Genomic DNA, 25,762 nt, shown 5'->3' on the forward strand with positions numbered 1-25,762 from the left:
GCATTTCCTGTCGCGGGCGCTAGGCCTACCCACACAAGTGAGGTATCATTTTTATCGGGAGACTTGGGGGAACGCTGGGTGGAAGGAACTTTGTGGCTCCTCTCAGATTTCAGAACTTTCTGTCACCAAAAAGTGAGGACAATTTTTTTTTTTAGCCAAATTTCAAGGTTTGCAAAGGATTCTGGGTAACAGAAACTGGTCAGAGCCCAACAACTCACCCCATCCTGGATTCCCCTAGGTATCTAGTTTTAAAAAATGCACAGTTTTGGTAGGTTTCCCTAGGTGCTGGCTGAGCTAGAGGCCAAAATCTACAGGTAGGCACCTTGCAAAACACACCTCTGTTTTCTGTCAAAAAATGTGATGTGTCCACGTTGTGTTTTGGGGCATTTCCTGTCGCGGGCGCTAGGCCTACCCACACAAGTGAGGTATCATTTTTATCGGGAGACTTGGGGGAACGCTGGGTGGAAGGAAATTTGTGGCTCCTCTCAGATTTCAGAACTTTCTCTCACCAAAAAATGAGGAAAATGTGTTTTTTTTAGCCAAATTGCGAGGTTTGCAAAGGATTCTGGGTAACAGAACCTGGTCAGAGCCCCACAACTCACCCAATCCTAGATACCCCTAGGTCTCTAGTTTTAAAAAATGCACAGTTTTGGTAGGTTTCCCTAGGTGCTGGCTGAGCTAGAGGCCAAAATCTACAGGTAGGCACTTTGCAAAACACACCTCTGTTTTCTGTCAAAAAATGTGATGTGTCCACGTTGTGTTTTGGGACAGTTCCTGTCGCGAGCGCTAGGCCTACCCACACAAGTGAGGTATCATTTTTATCGGGAGACTTAGGGGAATGCTGGGTGGAAGGAAATTTGTGACGTATCTCCGATTCCAGAACTTTCTGTCACTGAAATGTGAGGAAAACGTGTTTTTTAGCCACATTTTGAAGTCTGCAAAGGATTCTGGGTAACAGAACCTGGTCAGAGCCCCACAAGTCACCCCATCTTGGATTCCCCTAGGTCTCTAGTTTTAAAAAATGCACAGGTTTGGTAGGTTTCCCCAGGTACCGGCAGAGCTAGAGGCCAAAATCTTTAGTTAGGCACTTTGCAAAAAACACCTCTCTTTTCTGTCAAACAATTTGATGTGTCCACGTTGTGTTTTGGGGCATTTCCTGTCGCGGGTGCTAGGCCTACCCACACAAGTGAGGTATCATTTTTATCGGGAGACTTGGTGGAACGCTGGGTGGAATGAAATTTGTGGCTCCTCTCAGATTCCAGAACTTTCTGTCACCGAAATGTGAGGAAAACGTGTTTTTTTAGCCAAATTTCGAAGTTTGCAAAGGATTCTGGGTAACAGAACCTGGTCAGAGCCCCACAACTCACTCAATCCTGGATTCCCCTAGGTCTCTAGTTTTCAAAAATGCACAGTTTTGGTAGGTTTCCCTAGGTGCTGGCTGAGCTAGAGGCCAAAATCTACAGGTAGGCACTTTGCAAAACACACCTCTGTTTTCTGTCAAAAAATGTGATGTGTCCACGTTGTGTTTTGGGACAGTTCCTGTCGCGAGCGCTAGGCCTACCCACACAAGTGAGGTATCATTTTTATCGGGAGACTTGGGGGAACGCTGGGTGGAAGGAAATTCGTGGCTCATCTCAGATTTCAGAACATTCTGTCACCGAAAAGTGAGGAAAACGTGTTTTTTTAGCCAAATTTTGAGGTTTGCAAAGGATTCTGGGTAACAAAACCTGGTCAGAGCCCCACGAGTCACCCCATCTTGGATTCCCCTAGGTCTCTAGTATTAAAAAATGCACAGGTTTGGTAGGTTTCCCTAGGTGCCGGCTGAGCTAGAGGCCAAAATCTACAGGTAGGCACTTTGCAAAAAACACCTCTGTTTTCTGTCAACAGATTTGATGTGTCCACGTTGTGTTTTGAGGCATTTCCTGTCGCGGGCGCTAGGCCTACCCACACAAGTGAGGTATCATTTTTATCGGGAGACTTGGGGGAACGCTGGGTGGAAGGAACTTTGTGGCTCCTCTCAGATTTCAGAACTTTCTGTCACCAAAAAGTGAGGAAAATTTGTTTTTTTAGCCAAATTTCAAGGTTTGCAAAGGATTCTGGGTAACAGAAACTGGTCAGAGCCCAACAACTCACCCCATCCTGGATTCCCCTAGGTATCTAGTTTTAAAAAATGCACAGTTTTGGTAGGTTTCCCTAGGTGCTGGCTGAGCTAGAGGCCAAAATCTACAGGTAGGCACCTTGCAAAACACACCTGTTTTCTGTCAAAAAATGTGATGTGTCCACGTTGTGTTTTGGGGCATTTCCTGTCGCGGGCGCTAGGCCTATCCACACAAGTGAGGTATCATTTTTATCGGGAGACTTGGGGGAACGCTGGGTGGAAGGAAATTTGTGGCTCCTCTCAGATTTCAGAACTTTCTCTCACCAAAAAATGAGGAAAATTTGTTTTTTTTAGCCAAATTGCGAGGTTTGCAAAGGATTCGGGGTAACAGAACCTGGTCAGAGCCCCACAACTCACCCAATCCTAGATACCCCTAGGTCTCTAGTTTTAAAAAATGCACAGTTTTGGTAGGTTTCCCTAGGTGCTGGCTGAGCTAGAGGCCAAAATCTACAGGTAGGCACTTTGCAAAACACACCTCTCTGTTTTCTGTCAAAAAATGTGAAGTGTCCACGTTGTGTTTTGGGACAGTTCATGTCGCGAGCGCTAGGCCTACCCACACAAGTGAGGTATCATTTTTATCGGGAGACTTAGGGGAACGCTGGGTGGAAGGAACTTTGTGACGTATCTCCGATTCCAGAACTTTCTGTCACTGAAATGTGAGGAAAACGTGTTTTTTTAGCCACATTTTGAGATCTGCAAAGGATTCTGGGTAACAGAACCTGGTCAGAGCCCCACAAGTCACCCCATCTTGGATTCCCCTAGGTCTCTAGTTTTAAAAAATGCACAGGTTTGGTAGGTTTCCCCAGGTACCGGCAGAGCTAGAGGCCAAAATCTACAGGTAGGCACTTTGCAAAAAACACCTCTCTTTTCTGTCAAACAATTTGATGTGTCCACGTTGTGTTTTGGGGCATTTCCTGTCGCGGGTGCTAGGCCTACCCACACAAGTGAGGTATCATTTTTATCGGGAGACTTGGTGGAACGCTGGGTGGAATGAAATTTGTGGCTCCTCTCAGATTCCAGAACTTTCTGTCACCGAAATGTGAGGAAAACGTGTTTTTTTAGCCAAATTTCGAGGTTTGCAAAGGATTCTGGGTAACAGAACCTGGTCAGAGCCCCACAACTCACTCAATCCTGGATTCCCCTAGGTCTCTAGTTTTCAAAAATGCACAGTTTTGGTAGGTTTCCCTAGGTGCTGGCTGAGCTAGAGGCCAAAATCTACAGGTAGGCACTTTGCAAAACACACCTCTGTTTTCTGTCAAAAAATGTGATGTGTCCACGTTGTGTTTTGGGACAGTTCCTGTCGCGAGCGCTAGGCCTACCCACACAAGTGAGGTATCATTTTTATCGGGAGACTTGGGGGAACGCTGGGTGGAAGGAAATTCGTGGCTCATCTCAGATTTCAGAACATTCTGTCACCGAAAAGTGAGGAAAACGTGTTTTTTTAGCCAAATTTTGAGGTTTGCAAAGGATTCTGGGTAACAAAACCTGGTCAGAGCCCCACGAGTCACCCCATCTTGGATTCCCCTAGGTCTCTAGTTTTAAAAAATGCACAGGTTTGGCAGGTTTCCCTAGGTGCCGGCTGAGCTAGAGGCCAAAATCTACAGGTAGGCACTTTGAAAAAAACACCTCTGTTTTCTGTCAACAGATTTGATGTGTCCACGTTGTGTTTTGGGGCATTTCCTGTCGCGGGCGCTAGGCCTACCCACACAAGTGAGGTATCATTTTTATCGGGAGACTTGGGGGAACGCTGGGTGGAAGGAACTTTGTGGCTCCTCTCAGATTTCAGAACTTTCTGTCACCAAAATTGAGGAAAATTTGTTTTTTTTAGCCAAATTTCAAGGTTTGCAAAGGATTCTGGGTAACAGAAACTGGTCAGAGCCCAACAACTCACCCCATCCTGGATTCCCCTAGGTATCTAGTTTTAAAAAATGCACAGTTTTGGTAGGTTTCCCTAGGTGCTGGCTGAGCTAGAGGCCAAAATCTACAGGTAGGCACCTTGCAAAACACACCTCTGTTTTCTGTCAAAAAATGTGATGTGTCCACGTTGTGTTTTGGGGCATTTCCTGTCGCGGTCGCTAGGCCTACCCACACAAGTGAGGTATCATTTTTATCGGGAGACTTAGGGGAACGCTGGGTGGAAGGAAATTTGTGGCGCATCTCAGATTCCAGAACTTTCTGTCACCGAAATGTGAGGAAAACGTGGTTTTTTTAGCAAAATTTGGTGGTTTGCAAAGGATTCTGGGTAACAGAACCTGGTCAGAGCCCCACAAGTCACCCCATCTTGGATTCCCCTAGGTCTCTAGTTTAAAAAAATGCACAGGTTTGGTAGGTTTCCCCAGGTACCGGCAGAGCTAGAGGCCAAAATCTACAGGTAGGCACTTTGCAAAAAACACCTCTCTTTTCTGTCAAAAAATTTGATGTGTCCACGTTGTGTTTTGGGGCATTTCCTGTCGCAGGTGCTAGGCCTACCCACACAAGTGAGGTATCATTTTTATCGGGAGACTTGGTGGAACGCTGGGTGGAAGGAAATTTGTGGCTCCTCTCAGATTCCAGAACTTTCTGTCACCGAAATGTGAGGAAAACGTGTTTTTTTAGCCAAATGTTGTGGTTTGCAAAGGATTCTGGGTAACAGAAGCTGGTCAGAGCCCCACAAGTCACCCCATCTCAGATTCCCCTAGGTCTCTAGTTTTCAAAAATGCACAGGTTTGGTAGGTTTCCCTAGGTGCCGGCTGAGCTAGAGGCCAAAATCTAAAGGTAGGCACTTTGCAAAAAACACCTCTGTTTTCTGTCAAAAAATGTGATGTGTCCACGTTGTGTTTTGGGGCATTTCCTGTCGCGGGCGCTAGGCCTACCCACACAAGTGAGGTATCATTTTTATCGGGAGACTTGGGGGAACGCTGGGTGGAAGGAAATTCGTGGCTCATCTCAGATTCCAGAACATTCTGTCACCGAAAAGTGAGGAAAACGTTTTTTTTCTTGCCAAATTTTGAGGTTTGCAAAGGATTCTGCGTAACAGAACCTGGTCAGAGCCCCACGAGTCACCCCATCTTGGATTCCCCTAGGTCTCTAGTTTTAAAAAATGCACAGGTTTGGTATGTTTCCCTAGGTGCCGGCTGAGCTAGAGGCCAAAATCTACAGGTAGGCACTCTGCAAAAAACACCTCTGTTTTCTGTCAAAAGATTTGATGTGTCCACGTTGTGTTTTGGGGCATTTCCTGTCGCGGGCGCTAGGCCTACCCACACAAGTGAGGTATCATTTTTATCGGGAGACTTGGGGGAACGCTGGGTGGAAGGAAATTTGTGGCTTCTCTCAGATTTCAGAACTTTCTGTCACCAAAAAGTGAGGAAAATTTGTTTTTTTAGCCAAATTTCGAGGTTTGCAAAGGATTCTGGGTAACAGAAACTGGTCAGAGCCCAACAACTCACCCCATCCTGGATTCCCCTAGGTATCTAGTTTTCAAAAATGCACAGTTTTGGTAGGTTTCCCTAGGAGCTGGCTGAGCTAGAGGCCAAAATCTACAGGTAGGCACTTTGCAAAACACACCTCTGTTTTCTGTCAAAAAATGTGATGTGTCCACGTTGTGTTTTGGGGCTTTTCCTGTTGCGGGCGCTAGGCCTACCCACACAAGTGAGGTATCATTTTTATCAGGAGACTTGGGGGAACGCTGGGTGGAAGGAAATTTGTGGCGCATCTCAGATTCCAGAACTTTCTGTCACTGAAATGTGAGGAAAACGTGTTTTTTTAGCCACATTTTGAGGTTTGCAAAGGATTCTGGGTAACAGAAACTGGTCGGAGCCCCACAAATCACCCCATCTTGGATTCCTCTAGGTCTCTAGTTTTCAAAAATGCACAGGTTTGGTAGGTTTCTGTAGGTGCCGGCTGAGCTAGAGGCCGAAATCTACAGGTAGGCACTTTGCAAAAAACACCTCTGTTTTCTGTCAAAAATTATGATGTCTCCACGTTGTGTTTTGGGGCATTTCCTGTCGCGGGCGCTAGGCCTACCCACACAAGTGAGGTATCATTTTTATCGGGAGACTTAGGGGAACGCTGGGTGGAATGAAATTTGTGGCTCCTCTCAGATTCCAGAACTTTCTGTCACCGAAATTTGAGGGAAACTTGTTTTTTAGCCACTTTTTGAGGTTTGCAAAGGATTCTGGGTAACAGAACCTGGTCAGAGCTCCACAAGTCACACCCTTTTGGATTCCCCTAGGTCTCTAGTCTACAGGTAGGCACTTTGCAAAAAACACCTCTGTTTACTGTCAAAAAAATGTGATGTGTCCACATTGTGTTTTGGGGCATTTCCTGTTGCGGGCGCTAGGCCTACCCACACAAGTGAGGTATCATTTTTATCGGGAGACTTGGGGGAACATAGAATAGCAAAACAAGTGTTATTGCCCCTTGTCTTTCTCTATATGTTTTCCTTCCAAAGAAAAGAGAGTGTGTAAAAAAGACATCTATTTGAGAAATGCCCTGTATTTCACATGCTAGTATGGGCACCCCGCAATTCAGAGATGTGCAAATAACCACTGCTCCTCAACACCTTATCTTGTGCCCATTTTTGAAATACAAAGGTTTTCTTTATAGCTATTTTTCACTCTTTATATTTCAGCAAATGAAGTGCTGTATACCCGGTATAGAATGAAATCCCACTGCAGGGTGCAGCTCATTTATTGGCTCTGTGTACCTAGGGTTCTTCATGAACCTACAAGCCCTATATATCCCCGCAACCAGAAGAGTCCAGCAGACGTAACAGTATATTGATTTAAAAAATCTGACATTGCAGGAAAAAGTTACAGAGTTGGTTTCACACCTATTTCTGTCACTGACTGGAAGGAGGCTGAAAGCACAAAAAATCAGAAAAATGGGGTATGTCCCAGTAAAATGCCAAATTTGTGTTGAAAAATTGGGTTTTCCGATTGAAGTCTGCCTGTTCCTGAAAGCTGGGAAGGTGGTTATTTTAGCACCGCAAACCCTTTGTTGATGCCATTTTCAGGGGAAAAAACACACGCCTTGTTCTGCAGCCACTTTTTCCCATTTGTTTGAAAAAAACGAAATTTTCACTGTATTTTGGCTAATTTCTTGGCCTCTTTCAGGGGAACCCACAAAGTCTGGGTACCTCTAGAATCCCTAGGATGTTGGAAAAAAAGGACGCAAATTTGGCTTGGCTAGCTTATGTGGACAAAACGTTATGAGGGCCTAAGCGCGAACTGCCCCAAATAGCCAAAAAAAGGCCTGGCACAGGAGAGGGAAAAGGCCTGGCAGCGAAGGGGTTAATATAAAAATGAATATTTTTTATTTTAAGTAAAATCTTTTTTTATTTAAAAAAAAAAAAAAAAGGGAAATGAGCCCAGCTGGTTTCGAACCCCCCAAAGCTCAGTGTGAAAAACTGCAACCTTCACACCAAGGTACAGTGTTTTTGGTTTTAAAAGACAACATTGCCCCTTTATGAGTTTTCTGGGACCCTGAGGGAGCCTTCAAGGGCTTCCCCCATGGTCCCTACATATTTTTTTATTTCTTTATATTCTTTAAAAAAAAAAAAAAAGATAAAATGCCCTTACGGGCTACCTGGCACTGCAGCGGAAGCCCTCAAGCTACCTCTGCAGTGCCGTTGCTTCAGCAAGCAGGGAGCTGATTTGACAGCAGCTCCGTGCTCGCTGAATCCCCTGCACGCATGCAGGGTACAGAAATTAAAGCTCCAATATTTAACCGCAGGACCTGCTTTACAGGCCCGATGTCAAACAGAAGAGTGTTTGCTGTGGCTAGGCTGCAGCTGCAGTGCTGCAGCCAAACCAAAGCAAACAGCTATGTCCCAGTGGTTTGCACTGGGACATAGCAGGCTCTGGGGGATGGTGGTCCCCAGGGCCATCTGTGGCTCCACGAGGGGGGCGTATGGCCCCCTTCCAAAATTCACATAGCCCTGGGGGTGGTGGTCCCCGAGGAGAGGGGGGACACTTGCCCCACCCCCATTATATTACATAAATGCCCTGGGAGTGGTACCCAGGTCAGCAGGGGGGGTAAGTGGCCCCCTCCGCATATCAAAACAAAGCCCTGGGGAGGTGGCATTCCCTAGGGGAGCTGGGGGCCACAGGCCCCTCCGCATACAAAATATTAAGCCCCAGGGAGGTAGTGGTCCTTGAGGGATCTGGAAGGGGCCAGGAGGCCCCCTTCATTTAAAAAAAAAAAAAGCACTTGGGACTTGGCCCACCTGGGGTCCTTAGACTAATGAAGTGGGGGAGACTGTGTTTCCTAAAATCAAAAGAAAAATGCTTTTTAGCCATGCGGGGGGTTCTCTTTTGGACCACACCACCAGAGCAAAAGGGGTCAGAGTGTCATACCCTTCCCCTTTTCTATTTTTTATTATTTTTGTGGGGGGCTCAGTATCAGCCATGTCCCAAGATGGCTTACAACACTTCTGTTGTTGAAGTGTTATCAGCCAGTCAGATCTCTGCACAAGATCGGGAGGGGTCACAAATCCTTTGCATCCCCATATGTACAAATTTGGATTTCCTTGAATTTCTCAAAAACTACTGAACCAATTTACACCAAATAACAAAAAAGGCTGTTTCTGAATCAAGCGCTACCTTTCTGCCAAATTTGGTGTCATTCCGTACAGTGGTTTTGACGCTATCGCTGTTCAATTTTTCCTATGGGAATAAAAATTGGAAAAGCTCTAAATTTCACCCCCTTTTATCTCAGCCCCTGCTTGACGGATCACCCTGACATTTTCCAGACAGCAGCTCACGTGGCTGTCAAATTTCTGGGGAACATTTTGTGAAGATTCGTCAAGCAGCGCCAAAGATATAGGTGAGCAACAAAAAACAGCTTTTTCTATAGAAGCTAAGTCCTAACTCTAACTATCTACTTTTTCTATATAAACAGAGTCCTAACTATACCTATCTGCTGGTGATTGCTATATCATAGTTAGGACCATGTTTCCATAGAAAAAAGCATTTTTGACACATATATCATTGGCACCGTCCAAGGAATCTTCCTGAAGTTTTTCATAAAAAGTGTTCCTGGGATTCTTGTTGCTCGCGGAAAGTTTCAGGGTAATCTGTCAAGACGGGGTGAGAAAAAGGTGGGTTTTCCCATGTTAATTCCATTAGGATCTCTGAACACGACTACAGCCTGAACCACTGGACTGAATTACACCAAATTTACCAGAAAGCTAGCTTTCGGTACGCAGATTGTGCTTTCTCTTATTTGGTGTAGATCGATTCAGGAGATTTTGAGAAATTAAAGGGAAAACAAATTTGTATATCTCTGGCCATGGCAATTTCACGATTATTTCTCGAATTTTCACAAATGTTCATGCAAAAAAAAGCACTGTAGTTGGCTGACCGCAACCTAACTAGGAAGTTGCGGCCGCCATTTTATTTCATGGAGCACGGCCATCTGGGGTGAAAATCCTCATTGAAAGTGGCATAACGAGTCAGGGTGAAGGTACCCTCACCCCAAGGGTGTGATATAGCTGTGTTTTAGGGACAAATTATGAGTTTAAAATAATTTTGCATCACCATGTGCAGTATGCATGAAAATCCGTTAATTTCCATAAATTATTTACAAAGTATTCTCGACTACGGAAAAATTTGAAAGAAAAACCACTGACTCATTCATACACTAATTCATTCACTAATACATGCACTCAGAGGCTGAGGCACCCACTCAGACACTCATTTACTCACTCAGACCCACTCATAGACTCACATATCCACTTTCAGACCCACTCAGACACTCAAGCACCCTCTCACACATCCACTGACAAAGACAGGCCCTGTGGCCAACCTGCAATGCGCACGACCAAAGGCTATGTGTGGCCTGGAGTTCGGTAGTTATAAGGCTTGGTGGCAATGCCTCTCTGCAAGGCTGGATGTGACAGAGGTTAGAATAACATATAGTAATTAAATTTACTTTACGTTAAAAAAAAACATAGAAATTCACTAAACAAAAGGTTACAGGGACGTTATAGTTAGGTTCCGAATTTACTTGTACATAACCATACAAATTTGGCAGTAATAGCTAGAGTTCTTTCAATTAACCATAACTCACGCCCTAAGGTAACTATAACTCGCACCTTTGCCATGCACAGTTAATTACTTCACATATTATGTCATTGATGAGATCTTGTATGGCATCTTTGATATTACTGCAATGTTTGCAATAACATTATGGATCTGAAAACTGTGCATGGCAAAGTGTGAGTTATAGTTACCTTAGGGTGCAAGTTATAGTTACTTGAAAGAACTCTAGCTATAACTGCTGCATTTCAATGGTTTTCTACAAGTAAATTCAGAACCTAACTATATCTTCCCTGTAACCTTCATTTTTTTCAGTGAATATATATGTATTTATGTCGCAGTGATTCTTGTTGTGCATGGAAAGGTTTGGGGTGATCCGTCAAGCAGGGTCTGAGAAAAAGAGGGCTCAAAAAAGGTTGAATTTCCCATGTTAATTTCCATAGGATTCTTTAGACACGACCACAGGCTGAACCACGGGACGGAACTACACCAAACTTGGCAGAAAGCTAGCTGTCAGTGCGCAGATCATGCCTTTAGTTATTTTGTGTGAATCTGTTCAGTAGTTATTGAGAAACGTAGGGAAATTCAAACTTGTATATCTCTGGCTGTGAAGTATTCCCAAACAAAGACAAGCGAGTGCAGGGAAATGCACAGCTCTGATTGGCTGCCAACACTTCAAACCAGGAAGTGTTGGCAGCCATCTTGGGACTCAGCTTTAACCGAGTCCTAGAAAAAAAGGAAAAATTAAAGGGGCCAGGTAAGAGACATCCTGACCCCTTAGCACTGGTGGGGGGGGGGTCCCAGAGGGACTCCCCGGATCAAAAAACATTTTTCTAAATGATTATTTACAGTGAGTTTGCGTTATTCAGGTGGGCCATGCCCCGGGGGTATTAAACATTTAGGCCCTCATTACAACCCTGGCGGACGGTGTTAAAGCGGCAGTAAAACCGCCAACAGGCCGGCGTGAAAAAATTAGCAATTACGACCGTGGCGGAAACCGCCAACAAAGACAGCCACTTTAACACTCCGACCGCCACAGCGGTACAAACAAACAGCGCGGCGGTCACCGCCAACAGACAGGCGGAAGACAATGTACCGCCCAAAGTATTATGACAGGCCAATCCGCCACCTTTTCTGGGGCAGATTCACCGCGGATAAAAACACGGCGGAAACAGGAATTTCAAAGGGAAAACGCTCACCTCTACACACTCCACGACGAATGAGGACACCATGGACCCAGAACTCCAAATCCTACCTGCGATAGTCTTCCTGCTCCTGTACCAGGAGCACGAACGCCAGCGGCGAAGACCACGGTGAGTACTGCACCTACGACACCGGGGAGGGGGAGGGAGAAAACAGGGACACACACGCAACACCCCCACCCTCACCCACTACAACACACACACTAATACATATCTATACATCATAGTTACACCCCCCCAAACCCCCCGGAAGAATGCAAAGACCAAAGGAAATGATTGTAACCATTGTAATCTATTAAAATGTAATGTAATGTAATTCGAGATTTATAAAGCGCGTTCCTACTCAAAGAGCATCGAAGCGCTGGGAAGAAAGCACGTAGTAAAAAATAGACAGACGATAAGAAAAATAACAGAAATAATGAAGATAGAAAAACATCCAATAGAAAAACCTGAAACAAACTAAATCAAAGACCCTGATCTTGATGTACCAAAAAATTAACGAGGAAAGAGCCAAGTTTTCACCATTTTCCTAAATTTCATATAACCTGATTCTTGCCTAATATTCTGTGGGAGAGAGTTCTATCCTCTGGCTGCAGCTACTGTAAAAGCTTTGTCTCCCCATTTGACTTTATGTGTGCGAGGGACCTGAATCAAGTGAGCTTGGGAAGACCTCAAGCTTCTTTTAGGTACATGCAGGAGGAGTCTGGAAGTCAGGTACCGTGGTCCTATTCCATGAACTGCCTTAAAAGTAAGACAGAGCGACTTAAACTGGATACGCTGCGCCACTGGTAACCAATGTAATTTCCTAAGACTCTCTCTAACTGATATACATCGTGGGAGATTAAGAACCGCTCTGACAGCGGAATTCTGAACTAATTGGAGTCTTTTTATCAGCCCCTTATCCAGATTAAGGAACAGTGCATTACAGTAGTCTATCTTGGACATTACCAATGCCAGGATAGCAGATACTCTCCATTCATGTAAAAGATAGGGGAAGATTTTTCTGAGCATTTTAATTGACCATAAACTGATGTTTACCACATGATTAATCTGTTTTTTAAAAGACAGATGTTCGTCGAACAAGATGCCTAGGTTTCTAGTAACAGTAGTGGGCACAGGGCAGTTACCACATTCAGAGGGCCACCACCGTGAGTTCCATAAATTCTTTCCAGGTCCAAAACATAAAACTTCAGTTTTGGTGGCATTCATTTTTAGCCAATTGGTATTCATCCATTTACTCACTTCCACCATACAATTACTAAACCGATCTGCAACCTCCTCCCATGGCTGATTAATAGGAATAAGAAGCTGGGAGTCATCAGCATAGGAAGATGGAATGAAACCAAAAGTACGAATTAGACTAGCTAAAGGCGCTACATACACATTAAACAATGGGAAGATCCCTGCAAAATCCCACATGGCAGAAGATAAGGTCTAGATTTGAAATCACCACAGCTAACTGTGGTCCATCTATTTGTAAGAAAAGACTTCAAAAGTTTAAGCGTCTTGTCCCTCAAACCCACATGATGCAAACGGACATTAATAGTGTGGGAGAGATAGTGTTGAAGGCAGCGGATAATTCTAAAAGAACCAAAACGGCCCCCTTGCCTTCATCAACCATCCTTCGAATAGTATCAGAGGATGAGATTAGGGCAGTTTCAGTACTATGCCCTTTTCTGAACCCGTATTGGGAGATATCAAGAGCATCCGCTTTTGTTAAAAACTCGATCAATTCAGAGTTCAACATTTTTTCTAGAATCTTTGCCAAAAACGGGAGACGTGCTATTGGCCGCAAATTATTCATGTCCTGATTATCCCCCTCTGTTTTTTTCTTGAGGGGTACTACTATAGTTTCTTTCCAGATAGATGGGTACTCCCCAGACATAGCTACCTCTTGGTAAATGGGGACCAACATCCGTGCCATTAAATCCGGAACCAAGTGAAAAATGGAAGGAGGACACGGACCCAGAGGGGAGCCCGATTTAATTTCAAGAATCTTCCTTTTAATAGTATCCATGGAAGGGGGTTGGAAATATGACATACGTGACTGGTCATCTGCTGTAGCACTCTCTGTTATCATGGTGGGTAATACTTCGGGAATAATCTGGGTATCAAAGTTGCTATGTATTTGCAATATCTTATTTTCAAAAGGAAAAGCAACTTTGTCACAGAAACCCTGAGAGTTTTCTAGACCAGCCGGCTTCATGGGCACAGTTAGGGCCTTAATAGTCTTAAAAAGTTCCCTGGGGGCATTAATAGCCTCCTTTACTTTGGTAGTATAAAATTTAGATTTGGCCATAACTTGTGCTGCTTTATAAGCCTTTAGAGTGGACTTAAAGGTCACCCTTTCCTCAGGTACTGGATTAGGTTTCCACCGTCTTTCCTGCTGTCGATACTTTCTGTGAAGGAGTTTGAGGTCTTTTGTAAACCAAGGGTGACCTGGTTTCTTCTGACTATTGGGACTTCTAATTACGGGGGGTACCATTTCTTCCATGGTCATTTCCACTCCTTTCAGAAAGCTGTCAATCAGGGGCAAAGCTTTAGCCTTATCCCAACCAACTTCTAAAGCTGGGCCTAATTCCTCTACTTTAACCTGTTTCCATGACCTGGCTACCTTGTTCGTTTCCACGTTAGCAGCCCCAACATTCTTTGAGGCGAGTTTAAATTTCAGCAGATGATGATCTGTCCAACTCAACTGTATCATGGTTACCTCCACCTGTTGAGTAGCTCGTGCCAACACCCCATCCAGAATATGCCCTCCAATATGGGTGGCCGACGAGACTCAGGAGGTCCAATCCAGGGCCTCCATAAAGTCAATGAATTCACGGATCTTAGGAGTTGACGTCTCATCAAAGTGCATGTTAAAATCGCCCAATATCACAGCTTTTGCAGACAGAACCATAGGTTCTATCAACTTAGGTCAAGACTGTAAAAAAGTTTTAGTCGGTCCCGGTGGATGATATATCAACAGCCCCTCTAGTAGTACCCACTGTTTTGAGAAATTGTAAATGTCATTGCCTCACATGAATCTGTCGAAGAACTAATGCATGTGCATGCCAACGTAGACCTATAGATAATGGCCAGACCACCCCCTGTTCTGAGGTCTATCAAGTCTGTGGAAGGTAAAACCTGATGGAGAGGCGACAATAAAGTCTGGGTCCGATTCTAATTTACCCCAGGTTTCAGTAATAAATAGACAATCAATCTGCCAATTATCAATCATTTAGCAGATTTCCTGTTTATGTTTGGGAAGGGACCTAGCATTTATTAAGGCATACTGAAAGCTGTAATTATGAAATTCCTTCTGTTTCATTTTTTTCTCTCCCAACCCTGCCGGCCTAATGTCGACAGTACTATAAAATATATATACACTATAAACAAATATATACACCAATAATACAAGTCCAGGTATTGCACCATTTATAGTCCGTGGACCACTGGGCCCAAAATGCATGGGCGAGGCCCACACTCGATACCAGATCAAAACAGAGAGAACACTGCAGGGGCATCAGATAGAAAGACAACAGGCACCTCAGGGGGAAAGGAAGGGGGGCACCTCAGCCGGATGAGTGCACGACGCCAGATCCACGAGGGGGTTCGATGCCCACTGTTCAATCCTGGGGAGTGCAAAGCCACAGTCTCTCAAGTCTCTACGGTGGGTGGGTTGCCCACTGTTCAATCCTGGGGAGTGCAAAGCCAGTCTCTCAAGTCTCTACAGTGGGTGGGTTGCCCACTATTCAATCCTGGGGAGTGCAAAGCCACAGTCTCTCAAGTCTCTACAGTGGGTGGGTTGCCCACTGTTCAATCCTGGGGAGTGCAAAGCCACAGTCTCTCAAGTCTCTACAGTGGGTGGGTTTCCCACTGTTCAATCCTGGGGAGTGCAAAGCCACAGTCTCTCAAGTGTCTACAGTGGGTGGTTTGCCCACTGTTCCATCCTGGGGAGTGCAAAGCCACAGTCTCGCAAGTCTCTACAGTGGGTGGTTTGCCCACTGTTCAATCCTGGGGAGTGCAAAGCCACAGTCTCTCAAGTCTCTACAGTGGGTGGGTTGCCCAATGTTCCATCCTGGGGAGTGCAAAGCCACAGTCTCTCAGGAGTGCAAAGCCACAGTCTCTCAAGTCTCTACAGTGGGTGGTTTGCCCACTGTTCCATTCTGGGAAGTGCAAAGCCACAGTCTCACAAGTTGATAACAGTCTCCACTGATTCTGGAGGGGGACTGGTGCCCACAGTGCTTCATCCTGTGAAGGACAGAGGTAGTGGATGGATCTCTCCACTGGTTCTGGAGGGGGACTGGTGCCCAGAGTGCTTCATCCTGTGAAGGACAGAGGTAGTGGATGGATGTCTCCACTGGTTCTGGAGGGGGACTGGTGCCCAGAGTGCTTCATCCTATGAAGGACAGAGGTAGTGGATGGATGTCTCCACTGGTTCTGGAGGGGGAATGGTGCCCAGAGTGCTTCATCCTGTTGAGGACAGAGGTAGTGGATGGACGTCTCCACTGGTTCTGTAGGGGGACTGGTGCCCAGAGTGCTTCATCCTGTGAAGGACAGAGGTAGTGGATGGATGTCTCCACTGGTTCTGGAGGGGGACTGGTGCCCAGAGTGCATCACTCACCCCGTGACGGTCCCAGTTGCGTCAGTGCCCCTGCCGCTCATGGGCTAGCGGTGCTTGATTTGGTAGTGCCCTGTTCAGCTGTGCTTGAGTTTGCGGTGCCCTGTTCAGCGGTGCTTGATACGGCGGTGCCCTGTTCAGCGGTGCTTGAGTTGGCGGTGCCCTGTTCAGCGGTGCTTGATACGGCGGTGCCCTGTTCAGCGGTGCTTGCCATGTTCAGCGATGCTTGAGTTGGTGGTGCCCTGTTCAGCGGTGCTTGAGTTGGCGGTGCCCTGTTCAGCGCTGCTTGAGTTGACGGTGCCCTGTTCAGCGGTGCTTGAGTTGGCAGTGCCCTGTTCAGCGGTGCTTGAGTTGGCAGTCCTTCATGGCCCAGCGAGTCTTGTGCTGGCGGTCCTTCATGGCCCAGTGGGTCTTGTGCTGGCGGTCCTTCATGGCCCAGCGGGGCTTGTGCTGGCGGTCCTTCATGGCCCAGCAAAGCTTGTGCTGGCGGTCCTTCATGGCCCAACTGGGCTGGAGCTGGCGGGGCCCTCCTGGGCAGCTGGGCTGGGGCTGGCGGGGCCCTCCTGGGCAGCTGGGATGAGGCTGGCGGGGCCCTCCTGGGCAGCTGGGATGGGGCTGGCAGAACCCTCCTGGGCAGCTGGGATGGGGCTTGCGGGGCCCTCCTGGGCAGCTGGGCTGGGACTGGCAGTGGCCTTCTGGTCAGCTGGGCTGGGGCTGGCAGTGTCCTCCTGGGCAGCTGGGATGGGGCTGGCGGTGTCCTCCTGGGCAGCTGGGATGGGGCTGGTGGGCCCTCCTGGGCAGCTGGGCTGGGGCTGGCGGTGTCCTCCTGAGCAGCTGGGATGGGGCTGGCGGGGCCCTCCTGGGCAGATGGGCTGGGGCTGGCGGTGGCCTCCTGGGCAGCTGGGATGGGGCTGGCGGGGCCCTCCTGGGCAGCGGGGATGATGGCGGTCTTCTCCGCCGTGCTGCTCTTCCCAGACTTGACGGGTTTCTTGTGGCCCTTCCCCACCTTGGGAGGTGTCACAGCTGAGTCCCCACTCCCACCGGGACCCCTGGGAGCGGCTTTGGTGGCTGGAGTCTTCCCCCTCTCCCGCCGGGCACTAGCCAACTTCTGATGCTTCACAGGGGGGGACTGGCTGTGCTGTGGCTCCGTGCCACACTGGCTGTCCTGGTGGCATGGGCACTCCACATACCTGGGACTACAGGCACCACTGGTCCTGGAGATGTTGTGGCTGAGGTGCTAGTTCGGGACCTATGAGATGGACGGGGTAGGGGAAGTGTGGGAAAAAGGTTAAGGCTGGACATGAAAAGTTTTTTGGACACACTGGGACGGGTAGCTGGAGGGGGTTTGGGAGTGGAGGAAGAGGTGGTGGTAGTAGGAGGTGTACGTTTGGTGACTTTGGGTGCAGGTGCATGCGCTGGAGGCTGTTGTGAGGGGGTTGGCTGTTGGGTGGGTGTGTGGCTGCATTTGTGTATCTTGGGAGAGGGCGTCACAGACACACTGGGAGAGGACACAGGGGACGTGTGAATGGTAGTGGGGTGGTGACTGCACGTGAGCGGGGTGTGCTGGTGGGTGTGCTGGTGAGGGACGTAGTGGCTGAAGATGTAGCGCATGCAGGTGTGTGTGTAGACGAGACTGGGAGGGAGGAGGGAGACGACGAGGAGGGGGACACAGTGGAGGCAGTGGATGTTGCTGTGTCTGCATATGTGTGATGCTTGCGTGAGTGCCTGTGGGATGTGTGGTGCTTATGTTTGCCTGAGCTTCCCTTGTGTGGTGAGGTGTGTGCAGGCTGGTCTGATGGTGTGCTTGGGATGGGCAGAGGTACAGGGGATTGGGTCTGGGTGGAGGAAGTTGGAGGGGGGAGGCTAGACGCAGGGACAATGGCTGCCATCAGTGCTCAGGCCAGAGTTTGAAAGGCTCGGTGAAGGGCCGCCTGACCAGAATGAATGCCCTCCAGGAATGCATTAGTTTGTTGCAACTGCCTTTCTACACCCTGGATGGCATTCAAAATGGTAGGCTGCCCAACAATGAGTGACCTGAGGAGGTCAATGGCCTCCTCACTGAGGGCAGCAGGGGTGACTGGGGCAGGGCCTGAGGTGCCTGGGGTGAAGGTGATGCCCACCCTCCTGGATGAGTGGGCACAGGACGAAGGCTGAGGGGCTGCTGTGAGGGCAGTGCGGGTAGGGGGGGTGGTGGCTGTACCTGTAGATGCGGGGGCACAGATCTTGCCGCCACCACAAGGGAGCTCCCATCAGAGGACGAGTCTGTGTCGCTGGTCTCAGCTCCTGTCCCCGCCGTGGAGCTCCCCTCGCCTTCCGTCCCACTGGTGAATTCAGAGTCCGTAGTGTGGCCCTCCATGGCCATGTGGGATGCAGCTCCCTTGTGCTCCGGTGACACTGCTCCTCCGCCTGATGATGCTAATGCACACAAGAACAGGGAAACCACAAAAAGGGGGGGAAACAGAATAAAGACATGTTGAGTGCATGGACTACCGCTACCGTTGGCGGACAAGACAGACACAGAAGCCCCCTGTACTATGCTGCGCACTTGGGCTCTACAGTGCAATTCCTGGGAAATGGCCTACAAGGCTATGGATGACATCAGCACACATAGATGACACAGGGGCATGAATAGCTGTACTTGGCACTCTACAGAGGTGGGTTGGGGGGCCACAGGACCTTGCCTTACTGAGGGGCCTAGCCTAAAGAACTCGCCCTGGCCTAGGGAAACCCACAGCCCTCCTCCCCCACCCAGACAACTCCACTGTGTGCAAAGTCAGCTGAATGAGAGTGTACTCACCCCCTTTTGTCTGCTGTGATGCCCTCAAGCGGCCATCCAATTCTGGGTATGCCACCGCCAGGATCCTGAACATCAGGAGGGTCATGGTTCGACGGGCACCCCTCCCACGTTGGGAGGCCATCCCCAGCAGAGCCTCCCCCGTCTTCTTGCTCCAGCGGCGAATGTCCTCCCATCTTTTCCGGCAGTGGGTGCTCCATCTGTGGTAGACCCCCAGGGTCCGGACGTCCTTGGCGATAGCACGCCAAATATCTTTCTTCTGGTGGGCGCTGACCTACATGAAATGTACAGGGGAAGAAGAGAAGTCATTACCAACTGCACCGTCAAAGTGAGTGGCCCCCATCCCTACCCTTGCCATGTGGCACATGCACCCACCGTCTTTCATGCACGCAGAACTCTGCCCCCTTCCTTCTTACATCCAGCCCTCTCCACACAGGCATAGCCCATACAACATGCTCCCTGTGTACTTACCTGTTTGTCTGGAGGACCGTACAGTAGCGAGTACTGGGGGAGGACCCCATCAACGAGCTTCTCCAACTCCTCCGATGTGAAGGCAGGGGCCCTTTCCCCAGACGCACGAGCCATTGTCTCTTCCAGACTGAGGTCACAGCAGCACTTGCAGTGTAGGTCCTCTCCTGTCGAAGATCAGGTATCGAGTGATTCAACAGATAGAAAATGGCGATCATGTCCGCTGCGGTCATGTCCGCGGAGGTGCGTACCATCACCACCGGCGTACATCGTCATTGGCTCCTGGGACCCATAGGGTCCAATGTTAACCAATGCAGCATTGCGCCGCAGTCTCCGACCGCCTACCGCAACGGTGTACAACGCCAGCGCAGTTACCTCACATCCCATTGTCCCACTTTAGAGGTCAGGCAGGCGCAATTTCAGTGGCTCACATGGCCTAATTTCCAACTGCGTCACACATACCTAGGCCTAGTCTCAACACACATACAGGCCACCTTTTGTGTATGATTGGTGTTCTGGGTAAACTGTGGGTACGTACCTCTGAGTTCTTTGACTCTGTGGTCGCTGTTGTCCTTCATAGGCACCGTCTGCTGGGACATGTGAGGAGATGGCGGCATCCTCCGGTGTACCGACCGCTGGTGGAGCTGTCGACAATGGAGGAAAGACATTTGATAATCACCTACAGGTTTGACCGTGCCACAATCCAGGAACTGTGTACCCAGTTGGAGCCAGACCTGATGTCAGCAATCCGCCATCCCACAGGAATCCCCCCTCAAGTGCAGGTGCTATCAGTGCTCCATTTCTTTGCAAGTGGCTCTTTTCAAACAACTGCGGCCATGGCATCAGGGATGTCCCAGCCTATGTTTTCCAACGTATTGTCCAGAGAGTTGTCTGCCCTGCTGAAACACATGAGGAGCTACATCGTTTTCCCTCAGGTGGAGGATTTGCCTACAGTGAAAGGTGACTTCTATGCCCTTGGACATATCCCCAACATCATAGGTGCCATTGATGGGACCCATGTGGCTTTGGTCCCCCCCACAGGAGTGAACAGGTGTACAGAAACCAGAAGAGTTATCATTCGATGAATGTACAGATGGAATGTTTGGCAGGCCAGTACATCTCCCATGTAAATGCCATGTTCCCTGGCTCAGTGCATGACGCCTACATCCTGCGGAATAGCAGCATCCCTTATGTGATGGGTCAACTCCAGAGGCACTGTGTGTGGCTATTAGGTGAGCCCCTGGAAGCAAGACAGTGGGAATGGTTGTCTGGGGTTATCCGTACAGGTTAGTGTATATCTAACAGTTGTCCCTCGCCATTTGCAGGTGACTCTGGTTACCCCAACCTGTCATGGCTACTGACCCCAGTGAGGAATCCCAGGACCAGGGCAGAGGAATGCTACAATGAGGACCATGGGTGAACTAGCAGGGTGATCGAGCGGACCTTCGGCCTACTGAAGGCCAGGTTCAGGTGCCTCCACATGACAGGTGGATCCCTCTTCTACTCACCAAAGAAGGTGTGCCAGATCATAGTGGCCTGCTGTATGCTTCACAACTTGGCTTTGCGACAACAGGTGCCTTCTCTGCAGGAGGATGGTCCAGATGGTGGTGTTGTGGCAGCTGTGGAGTCTGTGGACAGTGATGAGGATGAAGCAGAGGAAGAAGACATGCAGAACAGGGACTCAGTGATCCAGAAATATTACCAGTGAAACAAAGGTGAGAATACATTCCTGCCTACTACATGTACTTTTACACTACTGCCTCTCTACTGTCTGTCGTTTTCACCCAGTGTATGGTCACTGAGTTGTCACTTTCCCTTACGGTTTCACAGATTTGGGTCCCAACGTGTGTCATCTACTTAGATTCCTCATGGACTAGAGCTGTGTGACTTAGGTATGTTGACATTACTATTTCAAGAACATTTTGTCACTGTAATTGCAAATACACTATTTCGAAATCACAGACAGACTCCAGATTGTTTTGTGCTTTATGTGTGTTTATTTAAATGCAAAATGTTGGAGGGGGAAGTTAAATGGTGAGGGTTGATGGCGGAGGAGTGTCCATGGAAGAGTCCACTCTATCAGTCTCACAGGTGCATTGCCCATATAGGCATAGGAAGTGGAGCTGGGGCAGTTTAATTATGGACAGGGTGACAAAGTGGGACAGTGGGATGACAATCAGGGTGGTCTCATTTCTTAGCGGGGTCTTGGCATCGTGCTCTGTCTTGTTCCTGGATCTCAGGGACCGTTTGCGGGGTGGTTCTCCGTCTGCAGGGGGTGGGGTGCTGGTGTGGTGGTCCTGTGGCGGGGCGTCCTGTCCACTAGCACCGGCAGAGGTGGTGGGCAGTTCATCATCCATGCTAGTGTCAGGGGCCCCTTGGAGTGCCACAGTGTCCCTCCTGGTGTTAAGTAGTTCCTTCAGCACCCCTACGATGGTGCCCAGGGTGGAGCCGATGGTTCTGAGTTCCTCCCTGAAGCCCACATACTGTTCCACCTGCATGCGCTGAGTCTCCTGAAACTTGGCCAGTACCGTTGCCATCGCCTCCTGGGAGTGGTGGTATACTCCCATGATGGAGGAGAGGGCCTCGGGGAGAGTGGGTTCCCTTGGCCTATCCGCCCCTTGTCGCACAGCAGCCCTCCTAGTTCCCCTGTGTTCCTGGGCCTCCGTCCCCTGGACCGTGTGCCCACTGCCACTGCCCCCAGGTCCCTGTTGTTGTTGTTGGGGTGGTGGGTTATCCTTGGTTCCCTGTAGTGGTGGACACACAGCTGATTGACGTGTCCTGGGGACGGAGGTATGGGACCGCTGGGTGGGTGCTGTGCTGGTGTTTCCAGAGGAGGAAGGTCTGTGGTGGCCTGTGACTGGGTGAGGGGAACCGACTGTCCAGAGGTCCTCTAGATCCAGTTAGACAGAGGTGCTGTCATCACTGTGGGCCTCTTCTGTGGGTGGAGTGGACATGTCTAGACCCTCCTATCTGGTGACATTGAGTAGGGGTCCTGCAGGGGTGGAAAGGCATGGTTATTCGATCTGTGTGTGTCATGGTGTGCAATGGGTGGGTGACCGTGTACCCCAGTGCTGGCATTCCTGTGTGGGAGCTTGTGTGATGATGGTTTAGGGGGGTGTATGGGTATGTGCAGTGGGCATGTTTTAGTGATGGGTGTCCATGCTTTGTTGTTGCATGCAGGGCTTGGTGTTGGGATGTGTGGTTTTTGATATTGGTACATTTGTGAGGAGTTGGAGTGATAGGGGTGAGGGCGAGGGTGGGAGTATGTGATAGCATGCAAGTATGGTGGGGGATGTAATAGTTAAGATTTGACTTACCAGAGTCCATTCCTCCACCAACTCCTGCGAGGCCCTCAGGATGCAGAATCGCCAAGACCTGCTCCTCCCATGTTGTTAGTTGTGGGGGAGGAGGTGGGGGTCCGCCGCCAGTTCGCTGAACCGTCAGGTGGTGTCTTGAGACCACAGAACGCACCTTCCCCCGTAGGTCGTTCCACCTTTTCCTGATGTCCTCCCGATTTCTTGGGTGCTGTCCCACTGCGTTGACCCTGTCCACTATTCTTCGCCATAGCTCCATCTTCCTTGCAATTGAGGTGTACTGCACCTGTGATCCAAATAGCTGTGGCTCTACCTGGACGATTTCCTCCACCATGACCCTGAGCTCCTCCTCCGAGAACCTGGGGTGTCTTTGCGGTGCCATGGGGTGGTGTAAATGATGTGTGGGGTGGTGTGTGTGGCGATAAGTGTGGTGATATGTAGTGGTGTGTTGTGTGAGGTGCGTGTAAGTTGTGTGGGTGATGGTGTTATATGCCTGTGGATGCTGTTGTACTTGCAGGTGGTGTCTCTCTCTGTGCTTCGTTCTCAATTTTTGTCATAGGGGTTTGTGGGTGATGTGGGTGTGTGTTTTATATTGTATTGGGTGTGTGGGAGTGGTGTGTGTATGTGTATCAGGTGTGTTTATTTGGAATTGTCCAATGTGGCTGTGTTTTGTAAGAGTGTGTGTATTTTGAGCGCGGCAGTGTGTACTGCCAATGGAATACCGCGGTTGAAAGACCCCCGCGTGGATTCGTGTGTCGTGATAGTGTGGGTGTATTTCTGTTGGCGTGACGGTGGAGGTTTTGTTATCACCAGTTTATCACTGACCTTTGTTGTGGCGGACTTGTGTGGGTGTCTGAATTTTGGCGGGTTCCGAGATGTGGGTCATAATACCTGTGGCGGAATTCCGCAGCCGCAGCGGTGTGTTGGCGATCTTCTGCACGGCTGTAAGCGCCTTTTACTGCCCATGTTGTAATGACCGCCTTAGTGTGAGGCAGCCCACCAACCCCTCACAGCTCCAGGGACTATCACCTCCCTGGAGCTTTTATTTTTTTATATACAGGGGCCCGCAGTCCATCCACTTCCCTGGGACCCACCACCCTCCCCAGGGGTCCAATTTTTATATTTGTGGGGCCCACGGACCCCCGTGTCCCGGGGACCACCGCACCCTAGGGCTTCTATTGCATATTATGCATAGCGGGGCCAATGGCCCCCCTCAGCCATGGGGTCTGCCACCTCCCAGGGTTGCCTTATTTATAATATGTGGGGGGCCCGTGCCCCCCCAATGCCCAAGAGACCACCACCTCCCTGGGCTTGCTGAAAGTATATGTGGGGGAGCAAGTGCACCCCCCCGCCGTACCCCCGGGACCACCACCTCCTGGGGCAAGGTGTAAAAAAAAGAAAGGTGTCCCTGTGCGACCCCCACGCCCTGGGGACCACCATCCCCCGGGGCTATGTCCTGTTGGAGGGCGGCCGCATGCCCCCCCTCGTGGAACCACTGATGGCCCTGGGGACCACCACCTCCTAGAGCCAGCTCCTGCTACGTCCCGGGGTGCCCAACCGCGGGACATACATGCTTGCTGTGTCTTTGCTGCAGCACCGCAGCTGCAGCTAAGCCACAGCAAACACTCCGGGTTTTGGCAGCGGGACCTTTCAAGCAGGTCCCGATGCCAAAATCAAAAGTTTCATCTCTGTCCCCTGCACACGTGCAAAGAAATATTATGAAAGCCCGTAAAGCGCTAGAATCTTTTTTTTTCAAATAAACCCCTGTAGCTCAGTGTGAAGGTCACGGACCTTCACACTGAGCTATGGGGATTCGAGTCCAGCTGGACTCAATTCCATTTTTTTAAAGAAAAAAAATATTATATTTAAAAAAAAATCAAATACATTTTTAATTTTAAATTGGAGACAAATAACTCATTCGAAGTATATCAGACATCAAAGCCTAAAAATCTCTGGGGCAGATTTTTGGAAATTGGCGCTGCACCAAGTGCAGTGCCACTTTCCCTGCGCCCCTTAGCACCCCCCTACTGTCACCGTGTGTGCGCCATATTTAAAATACAGTGAACCATGGCCCAGGGTAGGGGGCAATAGAGTCAGTTTTAATGACTCTATTGATGTACTCTGCAGGAGTTGCGCCAAACTGTTGGTGCTACTCCTGCAGAGTACATAGGTGCCCATTCTAAAGAATGGAAGCCCCCTTTTAACACCTGTGCCAGAATAAATGGCACAAGGAAATCCCATAGATTTCTTTGCACTATTTTACCGTCTCCCTTAACAGGGGAACCCCTTCTTTGCATACATTATGCCTGGCGCAGGCATAATGTAGCACAAAGGGTTACAGGGTGGCACAATGCATGCATTGCGCCACCCTGTAAATACGGCGCAGGGGTTTTGGCCTCATTGGGCCACATTAACGTCAAAATAAATTACGTTAATGTGGCGCAAGGTGGCGCTAGGGGCCTGAAAATATGCCGCTCTATCTCTCTCCCTCTCACTTTCTCGTACGAAACCATAGAAATTCAGCAGTTACAGTTAGAGTTATTTCAAGTAACTAAAACTCATGCCCTAAGGTAACTATAACTCACTCTTTTGCCATGCACAGCTAACTACTCCACATATTTTATCACTGGTGACATATTCTATGCCATCTTTCATATTCTCACTGCAACATTTACAATAAAATCATTAATGAGACAACTGTGCATGGCGAGGGCGCGAGTTATAGTTACCTTAGGGCGCAAGTTTTAGTTACTTGAAAGAACTTTAACTATTACTGATAAATTTCTATGGTTTTATACGAGTAAATTCAGAACCTAACTATAACGTCCCTGTAACCTTTGTTTTTTTCAGTGAATATATATATGGATGTAGATATAGATATATATCTATATTGATATAGATATATGCATATAGTTATATGCATACATAGACATATATATACATATAGACCTATCTCTTTTTCTACATTAGCTGATGAGGCAAAGTTTTGTAGTGATTAGTTAAGCGGTTGCAAGGAAAAAAGATGGAACCCTTAATTCATTTTCCATAGTCTTTTTCATCAGGCATAGCGGCAAAGTGGCAATTGGGCCGCTCTATATGTTGCACCTTTGCAGTATTAGCAACATAAAAGGATGATGGACGGAGTGTTGAAACTTTTCAAACACTCACCCCCAGTCACAGATTGGGGTTTAATCCATCATTC

This window comes from Pleurodeles waltl, chromosome 3_1, assembly GCF_031143425.1.
Source record: "Pleurodeles waltl isolate 20211129_DDA chromosome 3_1, aPleWal1.hap1.20221129, whole genome shotgun sequence".
Lineage (NCBI taxonomy): Eukaryota > Metazoa > Chordata > Amphibia > Caudata > Salamandridae > Pleurodeles > Pleurodeles waltl.